Genomic DNA, 14,044 nt, shown 5'->3' on the forward strand with positions numbered 1-14,044 from the left:
GCTCCCTGAGGCTTGGAACGTTCACTGAAAGCGGGCGCAAAGTGCCTCCTGCAAAACGGAAGTGCTTTGCGTCCACTTTCAGTGAAAGTTCCAAGCCTCAGGGAGCGCTGCGCAGGGCTCCAAGAACCTGCTGCAGCCCTGCCTTCTGAAAGTATGTCACAAGTGCCCCTCTCGCCCCCCCCCTTGGCAGCGCAATCATGGGGATCGCGTTGCTGCCCTAGCCCCTCCCCCACAAAGACTTACTGAGGGAGTAAAGCTCCCTCAAAGTTTGAGAACACCTGCTCTAAAGCAGGGGTCTCCAAACCCTGGCCCGGGGGCCAGATGCGGCCCTCAGCAAGCCTCTATCCAACCTGCAGCCAGGCTCTTGTCCCCTGAAAGCCTCTGGCCCACTACAACTGAGCATGACACAAATGTGCTCTGATTGTGTCTGGGGGTGTTCTGAGGGCCAAAGAGGTTGAATGAATGAGCCCATTCATTCATTTATTCACTCATCTAAGTTCCATCACTTATTTATTTAAATATTATATTTAAAAATTTTTACGGCCCTCAACACAATTGCAGATATTTGATGTGGTCCTCTGGCCAAAAAGTTTGGAGACCCCTGCTCTAGAGCATTCTGTTCTGCTGCTGTGGTTTGCTACCCAGATATGACTGCTTTGGCCCTCATCCCACCTTCAGTCTTGAGTTAGGAGAACCAAATGATTTGCCAGCAGCAGTTTTAACATGACACAATATTATACTTGATGACTGAGGGCTCTGATTTATACAAACCTCCTTCCTCCTCTCTTTATGAATTTTTATTTTCTCTTTGTACATTAATAGCAAACGTTTTTATTGGAATATGATAAAGTGCTGTATATGATACAAGTGCAAGGTAATGGCTAAGTGTCGTTCTGGACTAAAGCTGCAGCCTTAAAGCTGAATGTGAGGTGTGTGTATAGCTGGCATAGTAAAAATGTGGTATAGTGACACTATAATTTTTTTTAATTTGTCCAGTAAATATGTAGCTGTAGCCTGCTTGAAAGTATCTTTATGAGGATAAAAACCATGCACAGCTTTCGTCTTGAATGTCATGAACGGGCCTGGAAAGATTCGACAGTATAGCCTGAACAGCTTTCGTACATTTTTCACCTTATATGGAAAGGTGTCTGCAACTTGTCAGGCAGAAGTAATTTTTGCAGCTGTTGTCATGTTGCTTGAAGTTAGAAGAAATTGCTTATTCTTTACTGATATAATTGTTTGCTCATCCTCCCCCCATCCCGGTTCTGTTTCGTTTTTTAGCCAAATCGGTTCTGTTAATGCTGGGTAATTATTGTAAAACAAGACAATACCTCTGTTTATTTTTAGTGCTTTGTTAGTGGATTTTCCCCCCTCTTTCTTGGGCAGAGAACCACAGATGTCTGAAGCTAAATTAATGATCCTATTTGCAAGGGCAGTTGGTGTTCCCAGAATGGTGGAAGTGTTACAAGTCACATCCACTGTACCAAGCCTCTTCACTCATCAAAAGCCCTTCATCCTTGCTCCACCACAGTTCAACTCATAGAAGCCCCTCTAAACCACTCTGATCTCTGAATGGAACCTCCACATTCTGAGGAAGTATGCCTGCTGTATGCTGGCCAGATGTCCCACTTGTGAACTTCTAAAAGCATTTGGCTTGAAAATGTTGGGACACGTGATGTTAAACATATAATTGGGCTTTGTGCTGAAGTGGAGTAGATCGTAATAACCTCCCAAGAGCACAAACCTTGTCCAAGGCAGGGTGCTTAACCCTGTAGCAACCCAAATGCCATGGTGGCTGGGTGAACAAGTGAGCATGTATGCTCCTGTCCCTTTATTTACCAAGAGCATGGCATACAGTTTCCTTCCTCCATGCAGTGCTGGAGGGAGGAGGAGGCTGCCACCGCTGCAGTCTTCTCTCATCCGTTCAGAAGAGAGTCAGAGGGACAGGTTGGAGAGGATGGTGGCCAGGCAGGCTGTGTGCTACCCTGTTCTATTTTTGGGGGAAGGACTGTTGCTCAGTGAAAACATATGCTTTGCATGCAGAAGGTTCCAGGTTCAATCCCTGATGCCTCTAGGCAGGGCTTGGAAAGCCCACTGTCTGAAACCCGGGAGAGGCACCGCCAGTCAGTGTAGACCAGGGGTGCTCAGTACGTCGATTGCGATCCACCGGTCGATCGCGAGGCAAAATGAGTCGATCACAGGCTTCTCTCCAGTCCATGCATCCCTGGGAGTGAGCTCCGTCCTGGGAGTGAGCTCCCTGGGAGTGACGCATCCCTGGGAGTGAGCTCCTGTCCACGCATCCCTGGGAGTGAGCCCCGTCCTGGGAGTGAGCTCCCTGGGAGTGACGCATCCCTGGGAGTGAACTCCTGTCCACGCATAATAAAGACATTGGTTGTATTTTGTCATGAAACCCATCTTTCCAGCTATAAGGAAATGGCCTTTTAGATTTTTCTGAAATAAAATGGCAAGTTCAACTAATGAGAAATGCAGATATCCAAATATACAAGGGGTGTGTGTGTTTTACAAAACTGTGCGTGTTTTAAAGATGCTTATTTTCACACCATGCCCAACACTTGAAAGGTACTGAAAAATATTTGACATACCACATCATGTTACAGTTTGCAGAATCAAGCCAAGGGCCCAATCCTATCCTGCACCGATGGAGCCACTTTGGACCCCAAGAAACATTCCCTTACCTTGAGGAGACCTCCATGACTGCCTCCTACTACCACAGGATGCAGCACACAGTCTGTTGGCATGGCTGCATTAGTGCTGGAACGTTGGATAGGACTGAGCTCCTAGTGTTAAGCTGCTTACCATAGTACTTTAAAGTTCTGCATTTGGAACTTAAAAATGTAACTTTTATGTTGAGGTATCCATGTATTGATTTGGTGCAGGGTTAAGAAGCTTGCATGTTTTCCTTTCTTGCTAGTCCGTGTCTCAGATGAACTGAAGCTCTCTTACCATACCACTTCTACAAGGTTTTAAAAGTGCCCATATTTATGCTTCAGTTTCCACCCATGGGCTTGTGCTTTTCTATTTTAGTAGACTGAGAAGTCTATATATAGGAATGGTGGTAAATTAAATATTGTAGCATACGTTGCTGTAAAGATAGAAAGTTTTGAAAATCTAGTTATAAAGTAAATGATATTGTATGAAAACCAGACTTAAAAGGATTTCATTTTGGTTTGTTACTAAGCAAGTGACTAATGTTTCTGCTGGCATGCAGACCCTATAATTGGAGAATCTAGCATGCAAATGTTTTAAACACTGGGTTTCTTGCATTTGTGGTGCTCCGAACTCTGAAACGAGGATATCCTGAAGGTAAAAAACCTGGGCTTGAAATGTGTTCTTTCTCATTTTAATTTCAGTTGGACTTTGAGAGTAGAAGAGAACTAAGCAAACCTCCAGAAGTGTGTTGAAGGTTGCCATGGCCTGTGAAGAAAATTGGTTTTTTAGAAAAACTTACACTGAATGCAAGCAACATAGGATTGCACTTACATTTTAGGAATTTAGAAACTGAACATCTAATTATTAGTTACTGCTATATGTAACCCAATATAATACTGTCTTCTCTGCCTGGCAGCAACTCTAAAATTTTTAACAATTCTGGGCTGCAATCCTTACTACCCGCTGCTTCAAATTCTTTAACAGTATTTCTCGAACTGTGGGTCAGGACCCACTAGGTGGGTCATGAGCCAATTTCAGATGCGTCCCCATTCATTTAAATGTTTTATTTTTATGAAACTTGATACTACCATGGGATGTGACTGCATTTGGGGAAATGTTACACATCTTACTTTTAACTGGTACTATGTACATGCTATTAACAATGATAGTAAATGGAACTTACTCCTGGGTAAGTGTGGGTAGGATTGTTAAAAATTTTCCTGCTTGATGATGTCACTTGCAGTCATGACATCGCTTCCAGTGGGTCCACTTCTAAAAAGTGGGTCCAGGTGCTAAATGTTTACATTAGCACTACTGTAATGCTGTAATGCTAGTAGCATGATGTATTTAATTTAATAGGGCTTCTTTTCTAGCACTGAAAGGTCTGCAGTGGTCTGCATAGTATGGTTGATTTCAGTATTTTAAAATGCAAAGTGCATCTTTTTTGTATCTAATCAATGGATTGTATCTAATCAATGGATCAATGGATTGTGAGAGAGGTGGCCCTTGATTCATTTTATTCCATATTTGAGACACTCGTTGCCAAGTTGTGGTGTTATGAAGTATTGAATAAAATCTAGTTAGGGAAATAATGTATCCCAGAAAGTTCTGGCATGGAACCTGGGAAGAAAAAATCAAAGCAAACCCATTATTTTTGGAAGAAATTCTCTTTTTGGTCTCTTTTTTTTGTTATTTTTTGTGTGCATGTGGAGTTCCATCTTTCAGAGTGGACTGTGAAACTGTTGAAACGGATAATGAGTAGTACATCTGTATTAGTAACATCTGGCCATCCCAGGATAAAGTGATTAGGTTCAGGCTCATTACCCAAGCACCCTGCATTTGGGTGGAGTTCAGGCATGTTTTTGGCTCCCACCTTCTCTCTAACGTTCTCTGGACCTGAAAATGATCTGAGCAATAACCCACAGCAAAAAGTACCTCAAGCAGCAAACACCAGCAAGCTGCCTCTTGCACAGTTACTGTCTGCACGTGAAGCAGGCCTTGGGCAGTTGTCTTTTTGTACTTATCTTTGTCATGCAGATGTCCCATCATTGCACAGCATGTACAGAAGCTTGCATCTCCTTTGACAGGAGGGAGGGGTGAGGAAAAAGGTACACACGAGCACGACTTTCCAGGCTGTGTTTGCAAAACCCAAAATGTCTGTATCTGTCAAAAACAGAAAAATGATTGCTAGGTTAAGGCTGGAAACGGATGCACAAAGTGATTTGGTGGTGCTTGGCTTATTGGATAGCTGGAGGCAAAGGTTGAAAAGTTGCCATCACTAGGATCCTGGTTGTCATGTTTGCACAAGGAAAGGTCAGCATTTTGCTTCATGAAACTGGACAGTGCAGTGAATAAATCCATGATGTATTAATTTTCAGTTCACTCTGTTGTGGTGGACACCATTACTGTGGCTTTAAGAAGGTGTGAAGGTCTTCCATTTTCCCTCCTGAAAATGAATAAAAATGTCTTGCTATTATTTGAGAATCCAGCCCATAAACCTGGTCACTATTAACTCCTGCATGATTAATTTGCCCCTATTTTGTATTAGTTTTGATCTTAGTTTTAATTGTGTGAGCAAGTAGTATATTAACTGCATCCAGAAGGCACTCGCCCAGTGGCATACCACACGGGAAGTGTTGGGAGCTGGAAGCCCCATGTGCCAGACTGGAAGGGGGTACATGTAAGGCCCATCCATCACCATCTTTTCCAGAACACGAAAGTGATGTCATGTGACGTCTTTGCATCACCTGACATCATGGTGTCAGTGCCCCAGATTCCGTGGTCTTTAGATATGTCACTGTAGTCACCATGCTAGTCAGTAGCAGGAAAAATAGTCTTGTAGCACCCTCTTTGTCACAAAGTGCATTTTTTGATTTATTAAATTATTTTACAAATGGTCTCTTCTGATCACGTAAACATTTGTACGCATGTGTAGTCTTTGCAAAGACTTCACACCCAAAGAATTCACACCCAGCACTTGATATAGATGCAAGACTGCTAGTTCAGAACACTCGCACTAAAAGCCAATGTGAGCACGTCTCAAAGAAGCATGAGCCCCAAGAGCTTGTGCTTTCCAAAAGACCTCGCCTAGTCCTTGGAGGTTGTGCATCTCAATGTGGTACATGATCCATGTGCTCCAGGTACAGAGCAGGTTGTTCAAGTTCTGATGTGAATGTTACAAAGCATAAGAACACAAATGATGTGTACTTCTGATAGCCCCATTTTCCTTAGAATGCCCCAAGACCAGGTGCTTCAGAGTGTTTCATCACCTGCTTGTAGTTGGTGTAGAAATAGTTAACCAAAGAGTGTTCATGTTGGTGTTGAAGAGAGCAATTCATAGCAGAGCTATGACCGACTGAGATGGCTGCTGTGTAGCTGTCTGGTAGTCTGAAGGGCAAATTCAAAAGAGCAAAGTTGGAAGGGAGACTTGGAGAGTCATGGGCGTCCTCTCCTTCCTGCACCTCTCTGTTCCACTGATTGTGCATGTGACACTCTCCTTGCTGCAGGACACCAACCCATTTGGTGGAGAGCAGCAGCAGCAGATTCACACATGAAGAAGTGTCCTGAGCAGTTAACAGCAAGCCTGAGTCACTAACATTTTTCCATGATTTGTAGGGTCTTTCCTTTTCTGAACGTCATGTTGAAAGTGACTATTGTAGTTACGTCCAGGATTCTTGCTTTTAAAGAGACTTTCCCTTGCTCATTAAGGACATGGTTTGGGAATGACAAAATGAACAATCTCTTATGTCTGTGGGTGCCTGAATGTGTTTCAGAGTCAGAAGAGACCTTCAAGGTCGTCTAGTCCAAGCCCCTGCTTGAAGCAAACTAGTAATGCAGGAACAAGTAGCCACAAAGGCAATGGGCCTGCTTTCCAAAGGATATTGACATTTTCATTCAGTTACAGGAGTGCATAAGAACATAATGGTATTTTTCCTCTAGCAAATTTTAACCTGAGGTTTACGTATGTATTCTTGGTGTTGTGCAGCATCTATTAATTTGAATTTTACAAATAAATCTTGCTATATTCCTCACTCATAGCCCTTCAGCAGTTTTAACAGAAAATTGGTTTCTGTTCTGGTTGCATGTGAAGGCAAGAATTTGTAAGGCTGTCATGTCCTGTTTTGTATAATGCTGTAAGTAATGGTTGAAATCTTGACTATTTTTGATCAGCTTCCACTAAGAAATAGAGAGTTGTTTTGCTTTTGGGGAAGAATGTGTAAAAGAAACACAAACAGTTTTAATAGCTGGGAACAAATAATCTCTCAAATCTCATTACTCATGCTTCCTTTTGGGTGTGTTTTCCAGCATGGTATTAGTCTACATCAGCATTTCTCGACGTTTGTCCTCTACTGTAACTCTTCACATGGTCCACCAAATATCATTCCCTGGTACTTCCAAGTTGGGAGGCCGGATGCGACAAGAAAAACTCCAGTAAGAGGCTCAGGGTAGATGGGATGGCTTTTTTTGAGCACAGAAAAGCATGCTTTGGAGCTCTGCCCCCTGAACCAAGCCTCCTCCTGCTGTTTGTCACATTGTGTTGCTGGTTTTGCTGCAAAGAGGCAGAGATCCAGGGCTCCCTCAATTACCTTAGGTGGTACCCATACATGGTTTCACTCCTGCTTTCTACTGTTGTGACCGAGATGGCGTTTTGAATTCTTAGATAATTTGCTGCTGAATCCTTCTGGATCCCAAGCACTGAAATTTACATTAAAAATAAAACTTGAATTTTCCATTGTCAGCTTTCATAGTGTATTTTTAGACTCTTTTTCCATGAAGAGATGTTTTAATGTAATGGCAGTCCAGCACTATTAATTGGCTTTAGCTGTAGTCCTGCAAATAGACCAGATTATTCTGGATGATCCAGTTTAGAGTCTGATTTCCTAAGTCTTGGCATCCAGTGGTGTGTATGTCAATAAATTTCACTTGCCTCTAAACTCCATTCATGTCCAACTTCAAATTTACAGTTCCAAGAAATTAAGATATTTCATTATTAATATTCTAAAATCTTCCCTTTGGTTAGGAGATAGCAGTGCCCCCCCCCCCACACCCCAAGCACAACTATGGTCCATCTAGCTCAGTATTGTCTATCCTGCTGGACAGTGTCCTCATCAGGCAGGGGTTTTTCTTAGCCCTCACTGGATATGCAAGAGATTGAGCCTGGGACTGTTTGCGTGCAAGGAACATGCTTCTCCCCTGAGGTGTAGTCATATGGCTATTGCATGTATAGTGGACACAGGTGAAGGGAAGTGGAAAGTGGTGGTAAGCGCTGCCCCTTGACCTGTGTATGTTCATTAGACAGCCTATATGGTTCCTACACATTTGCAGTTAGAACTCTGCATTTTGCATTGTGCCCATTATGCATAGAGGCTGCTTATATGCATGTTGGAACCATCTGGTGAGCATGAATAGGGAGACAGTGGGGATTACCATTGCAATCCTTTGGCACCTCTCAATCCTTCCTACCTGCCCTGTTGCACTCTCATGTGGGAGTTGGTTTCTCCCTCTGCCCTGCACCTTCCAAAGGTAGATGCTTTTTGGGTCCCACTTGTATTGTTTAACTGAAACAGGAAAGTTTCTCAAGTTGATTTTTATGATCTTTAGAACACCAGTGTAGGAAAAGCAGACATGGTGACAGCCATCCTCTTGACGCTGTCTTGTTTTGGAGTTATCTTGATGAGAGAGCTACAGCAAGAATTTTGGTGTTTGCACCAAATGAAGCTATTTAGAATCCTAGTAATGTTGGAATACATGCTTTCTTCCACCAGGCAGTGTTATAAATTGGAAAGAGCGAACGCTCAAACATATTTGCTTCATCCATCAATTCTTCCAGTAATCGCTTGTATCGACAGTCTTCTCTCTTTGCTGGCGAAGGTCAGGTGCCACTGCTCTGTCTTCCAGCACCAGGACTCATTGACAGGAAAAACAAGGTGTTTCCTTTAAAACCTCAAGATTTTGCAGGATCCCATCTTTCAAGTGACACTCTTTCATAGACTGGGAAATTTTAATTTTAAAATGAATCCATTTCTCTTTCAGTGTGAAACTTTTGCAAATATAAAGATATATTCTGCAACTGCACTAAATTCTGGTATGAAACTGTTGAAAAGCAGACATGTTGGCTTTCATTCCATGTGAGGTGCAACCAACAACATCAGATGTTTTGCCAACTGGACAACTAACGTGGGCCAGAATGAAAAACTCCATTTAGCTATCTTAAAAGTTTATTTTTTGACTAATGAAGCAGGATGGTGATGTCTGACGTTTAGTTGACTGCAAACAAAATGATGGAGCTGGGGGACCAGTTGTTGTCTGGAAGAAGAACTTTCAGATGTAGGCAATGGAAGTAAAACCTCTGGAGCTTTATGTTGGCTGGAAGTTGACCGGAGATTGTATTGTTGAGAACTCCAGTACTCCGAAAGTGTACGTGGGTGTGCACACCCAACCTGTATTCCTTCCTTCCTGCTGTGCCACTGCAACATCCTGGAAAGGTCTTCAGGTTTGGCCTCCTTGGCGGAACGGGTCAATTCATGTCTTCTCTTGCTGGAGCATCCAGCTGAAGCAGCCTGAAGGAAGCAAAAAGCATTCATATAGGGTGGAATGGCTTCAATGATCTAGCTGTATCTGAACTACAGTTTCTGGCATTCTGTGAGGCAGGGTATCCCGATACCTTCACAGTGCATGAGACATTGCTGTGTTTTTCCTTCCTGGGTTACAACAGGCATTTGATATATGAGAGGAGCCCAACACAAGGCTGTTTCTTATGCTTCTGTCACCCCTCATAGAAACAGGGACAGTGCTGGAATAGTAAGGATCTGAGCTGTGGGCTTTTTGATGTTCCCAGCATGGCATTTTCTGCACTGTCCGGTAGTGGCTCTACAGTTTCAAATGGCAGTTTCCCCTAGACTTGCATGGCAAAATTGGGCATTAGACCTGGGTCCCTCTGCGTGCTAAGCAGGTCATCTTCTGCTGATCTTTGTCCCCTCCCCAGTTTTTTTTCCTTACCTATTCTCTGCTTCATGAAAATTCTGTGGACCTGAATGGACCTGAAATATATATATGGGTGGCTATTGACTCAGCTATTTCTCTGTTGGACCTGGCTATTGTGAAATAGCACAGCTTGCTCTGGCCTCCTGATCTGTTGTTGCTGTTGCTGTTGTTCTAAAGAGCAAGATTAATTTCTTAACCATTTATACTTACCTTCTGGTTGTAACAGAATTTCTGTCAAAAGTTAGAAACAAAACAGGAGCAACAGCTAAAAAGTCACATGCATTCTGCTGCATTTTCCCCAGACTGCACCTTATGGACTGGGAGCATATGATGCAGGGCTACTGCCAAAGATACAAGAGGTTGGCCCTGCTGTGACCTACTTTGAAAGGGGGCTGCTTGGGAACTCTGTGGAAGGGTCAGTGCAGATGTTCTACCTGCCAAATAACTGCTTATGCAGGAAAAACTTTGGTTAAGAATCCTCCTGGAAGCTGGACCAGCTGCTTCAGTAAAGTACGCAGTTGAGGATGCTGATGCCACCATTTGTGAAAGCTGCTCTTCCCTTCCACAACTTTTCTTAAGTGTTGCACTGCACAAGAAGGATACTTGTCTGAATAATTATATTTACTTTGTGGGCTAAGACATGGTCTTCAGCTTCAGTTTTTAGACAGGGTTAAAGTGAAGAACATCCTCTTTAAAAATTTTATTCTTGCTCTGACCACTTTTGTCTAATTACAAACATGTAATTCAAGGACTTTCCTGTAGTTGACCAGTTAGTCTGCTTGAGATTTCTCTCCTGGGAAGGTGTAGTTCCTTTTGGAAAGGAGCACACTACCACCTTGCTGGTGAAGAATCAGCTTCCCTTTATATTAGGGGTGTCAAACTCATTTCATACAGCAGGCCAAATAGCATTCATGATGCCTGCTGTGGGCTGGAAGTGATGTCATAAAGCAGGAAATGATGTCACTAAGCAAGTTGTGACCAGAAATAGGCACTTTTTCTTCACTTAGGAACTCATTCGCTGCAAATTACAGAAGAGAAAATAAGTAAATCTTAATCATATTTTCACAATATGGGAGAGTCCAATTATCATGCAGGCTGCCCTTTCAGCACTGACACCTCAACCCAGCTCAGTAGCTGAGAACAGCTGATGGTGGTGCTAGGAGAGGCCAAGGGCTGAATAAAGAGCTTCCAGAGGCTGCATCTGGCCTGCGGACCCTATGTTTGACACCCCACTTTACACTGCTGCTGCTTTGTACTAAGTGTACAAAGTTTCTTACACTTAGGAAGAAGTGTAAGAAGCTTCTTACAATGGAAGCTTCTGCCAATGGTGACGTCTAGTATTGGCCTCCCCACCCCCTACCAGATACTTTGGGATGTGTTTCTGGGATTGATTTCTTTCCAGATAACTGGCAGGAAAGCTGCCCTTGGGGGATTAGTTGGTTGATCGTTTTTGCTAGCATAATAACCTTTTAATGCATTCCCTGCTCTGGGAAGCAGGCGTATCTGAAGCAATGCTGGTTTACTGCTTTATGAACCAGGCTATAGTTTGCTGATTTGGAAAGCTGAACACCAGCAGGTCCTGGCAAGTGACTTCTGTTTCTAAATTTTCCCATGTTCAAATCTTGTTATCTTTCAGAAGAGCACCTCATCTGGTGGAGCAGCAGAGACAGTGCAATGTGCAGAGAAAGCTAACATGCATCTAAGCTGCTGATTCAAGAGGCGGTGGAAGGAAGGAAAAAAGCCACGTACCAGAATTGCCAAGGTTGGGTTTTTTGCCTTTTACATTTGCAGAGAGATTGTAGGAACCTGTATTCACTGAAGTCTTGATCCAAACTTTACTTAAACAAAATCTGTTGCTGTCGTAACTAGGTTAGGTCACTGCTCCTGGATGCAGCGTTGGCAAGGCCGGCACAGGCCTTTGTGCTGCCACTGCTGGCTCACAGGTTGTCGCAAACATGCTTTGTGGCACATTTGCAACACTCTGAGCTGGTTCAGGAAGGGATTGTGCTGTCAGAAGCAACAAATCACTTGGACACTGGGAGACGAAACTGCAGCATGATGTCTATTATTAACAGTATTTATATACCGCTTTTCAACTCATAGTTCACAAAGCGGTTTACAGAGAAAAATCAAATAACTAAATGGCTCTTCCTTAACACAACTCTTATATAAAAATAGATAGGCCTAAATCTTGCTGATGTTGCCCAAAGTGAGGAAGACTAGAAATCCAATATATGTTGGCTCATGCAGTGGTGTTATGCCATAGTGCAAGAGCATCTCAACTGCATTTCACTGCGCAGCTATAATGCTGAATTTTTCTCCAGTATTCTCTTTCCTTGCACACCTGATAGGTCTCACAGTAAGAGGCTGTGAACTGGAGCCCACATGACTAGTTAATGATCAAAATAACAAATGTAGTGCAGTTCAAAGCACAGGTTCAGTTCAGATATCCAGTTAAACCATTGTTTGTGTTGGCCATAATTGAGAATTTGCACTGTGTTTTGAGCTTCCAGGCACCCAATAGGCAAACAATGGTTTAGTGTAATGGTCTCTGCTTTTGTCTTTTTAGCTTCTCAGCATAAATTCACTTCTGTCTATGTAATACAGCAGTCCCTTGAGGCAGAGCAACAGCCATAACTGTAGTTTGAGTGTTTTGTGAACTTACTGCAAACTGTGGCTTGCAAACCAGCTCTATACTGTGGTTTGGAAGCCCCACACAAACCATGGTTTGTTAGGTGATTTGGATTCAGAAATGATAACAAATGATGGGCATTTTACAGCATAATTTCAAATGTCTGAAAGCAGATGCTATGTATTCTCTAAGTTAACTAGCACAAAGTTTTTGTGATTCTTTTTATTAAAATTGTTTCTTAAAACAATTTTAAGAAATACAGTTTGTACTGGGCTAATGATATCCCCAAGTTTGGTGGTGGTTTGGTTTTTATTTGGGTTCCAGGCATGTTGTGCCAGCAGGCAAACTTGAACATGAAACTAATTAAAAGCATTCCAAGATGCTGAATAAAGCTTGCAACTACCATCTGTTCACACTTTACAGAAAGTAATTGGCCAACGAAGCATTTGAAGGCATTTGATTTTTTCTTAAATTACACTTCTGTGTGATCACTGCTGCACAGAATCTACAACACACAGAATTAGACAGTATGTGTTAGTAGTTCTACAACCAGTTTAAACCATTAATTGTGCTATTACGTTGTATTCTGAAGCAGTGGTGTTGATACTCATACCTTTTTTAAGGTACAAACACCCCTCCCCCCAGCCTTATCCAGAATAATTTCTTTCATGTTATCTATAATGTAGTTCTCCATATGGCAAACTATTAACTACATTAATTTTAACACTATTGCTGTTTGGTGATTGAAGGATCTGTTATTTATCCCCCCATCTTGTTTTGTTTCGCTTTCTAAATTAATTGTGCATTCCAAGAATGTAGGGTGGGTAACAATGTAATAACGCAGATGAACCAAGGATATGACATATCTGTTTATTAATTCCTGTCTATTTTTTCCTATAACGTTTTTATCCCAGTCTTTGCCCTCCATGGCAGTGTGCACATGGGGATAAAATACAAAATAAATACACAAGTTACATAGGGCAGTTGTTAATGGGTGTGGTTTTAATACATATGTAACACACGAATACAGGGGAAATGTTTTATGTCAGTAGTTCCCAAATGGGTGGGTCACGACCCACCAGCCAGGTAAGCACTTGTCCCTACCCCTTTAAGGGACAGGGGGGAAGGTAGCAACTTGATCCCAGGATTGTTATGCTGCTGGGGATGGCAGTCCTGGGAGGCCCAGGGGGTCTGGGGAGCCCACTGCAGGACTCTCCAAGCCTCTATAAGTCTGAAAAAAAGAAAAAAAAGAGCACTTCTGGTTTTTGCGATGAAACCAGAAGTGCCCTTTTTTCTCTTTTTCAGACTTAGAAACTTGGAGAGCCCTGTAGAGAGCTCCACAGACACCCTGGACCTCTCAGGACTGCAGCACTGGCTGCAGGTAAGTAAAAACTCCCCTCCCATCCTCAACAGCAGCACAGTCCTGAGGACTGCATTGCTACCATCCCCCTTCCCTGCAACAACTTGCAGTGCTTCCAACTCCCTTGTAGGAGTTTGGGAAGCACTGTATTATGGGCGTGCGGACCGGATGCGGCTGATGGCACAACTTAGTGGAATGATGTACAAGACAGGAGAAGGCAGGCTTAAAAATCTAGCTATAGAGGGAATAACAATGCAGTAACAGGGAAGGGGTAATCAAGTAATAAAATGCAGTGCAGTATCTATTCAATCATTAGCACAAGACCCTAAAGGTAAGTGGTTTCTATGTAAAAGAGAGGAGAAAGAGGAAGTCCTTACAAGGCAAGGGGGGGGCATGTA

The 14,044-nt window shown here is 42.8% G+C and overlaps 1 protein-coding gene across 2 annotated transcripts in view; it reads left to right on the plus strand.

The window, feature by feature from the left end:
* The window catches only part of TIAM2 (TIAM Rac1 associated GEF 2), a 178,169-nt gene that overhangs the window by 24,387 nt on the left and 139,738 nt on the right, over positions 1–14,044 (plus strand). For both annotated transcript variants that reach the window (XM_066615857.1, XM_066615885.1), the window contains exon 2: positions 11,291–11,416. The gene's annotated coding sequence lies outside the window, so the exon portion shown is untranslated. The remainder of the gene's footprint in view (positions 1–11,290; positions 11,417–14,044) is intronic.

The sequence above is a fragment of the Tiliqua scincoides genome, chromosome 1 (genome assembly GCF_035046505.1).
Source record: "Tiliqua scincoides isolate rTilSci1 chromosome 1, rTilSci1.hap2, whole genome shotgun sequence".
NCBI lineage: Eukaryota > Metazoa > Chordata > Lepidosauria > Squamata > Scincidae > Tiliqua > Tiliqua scincoides.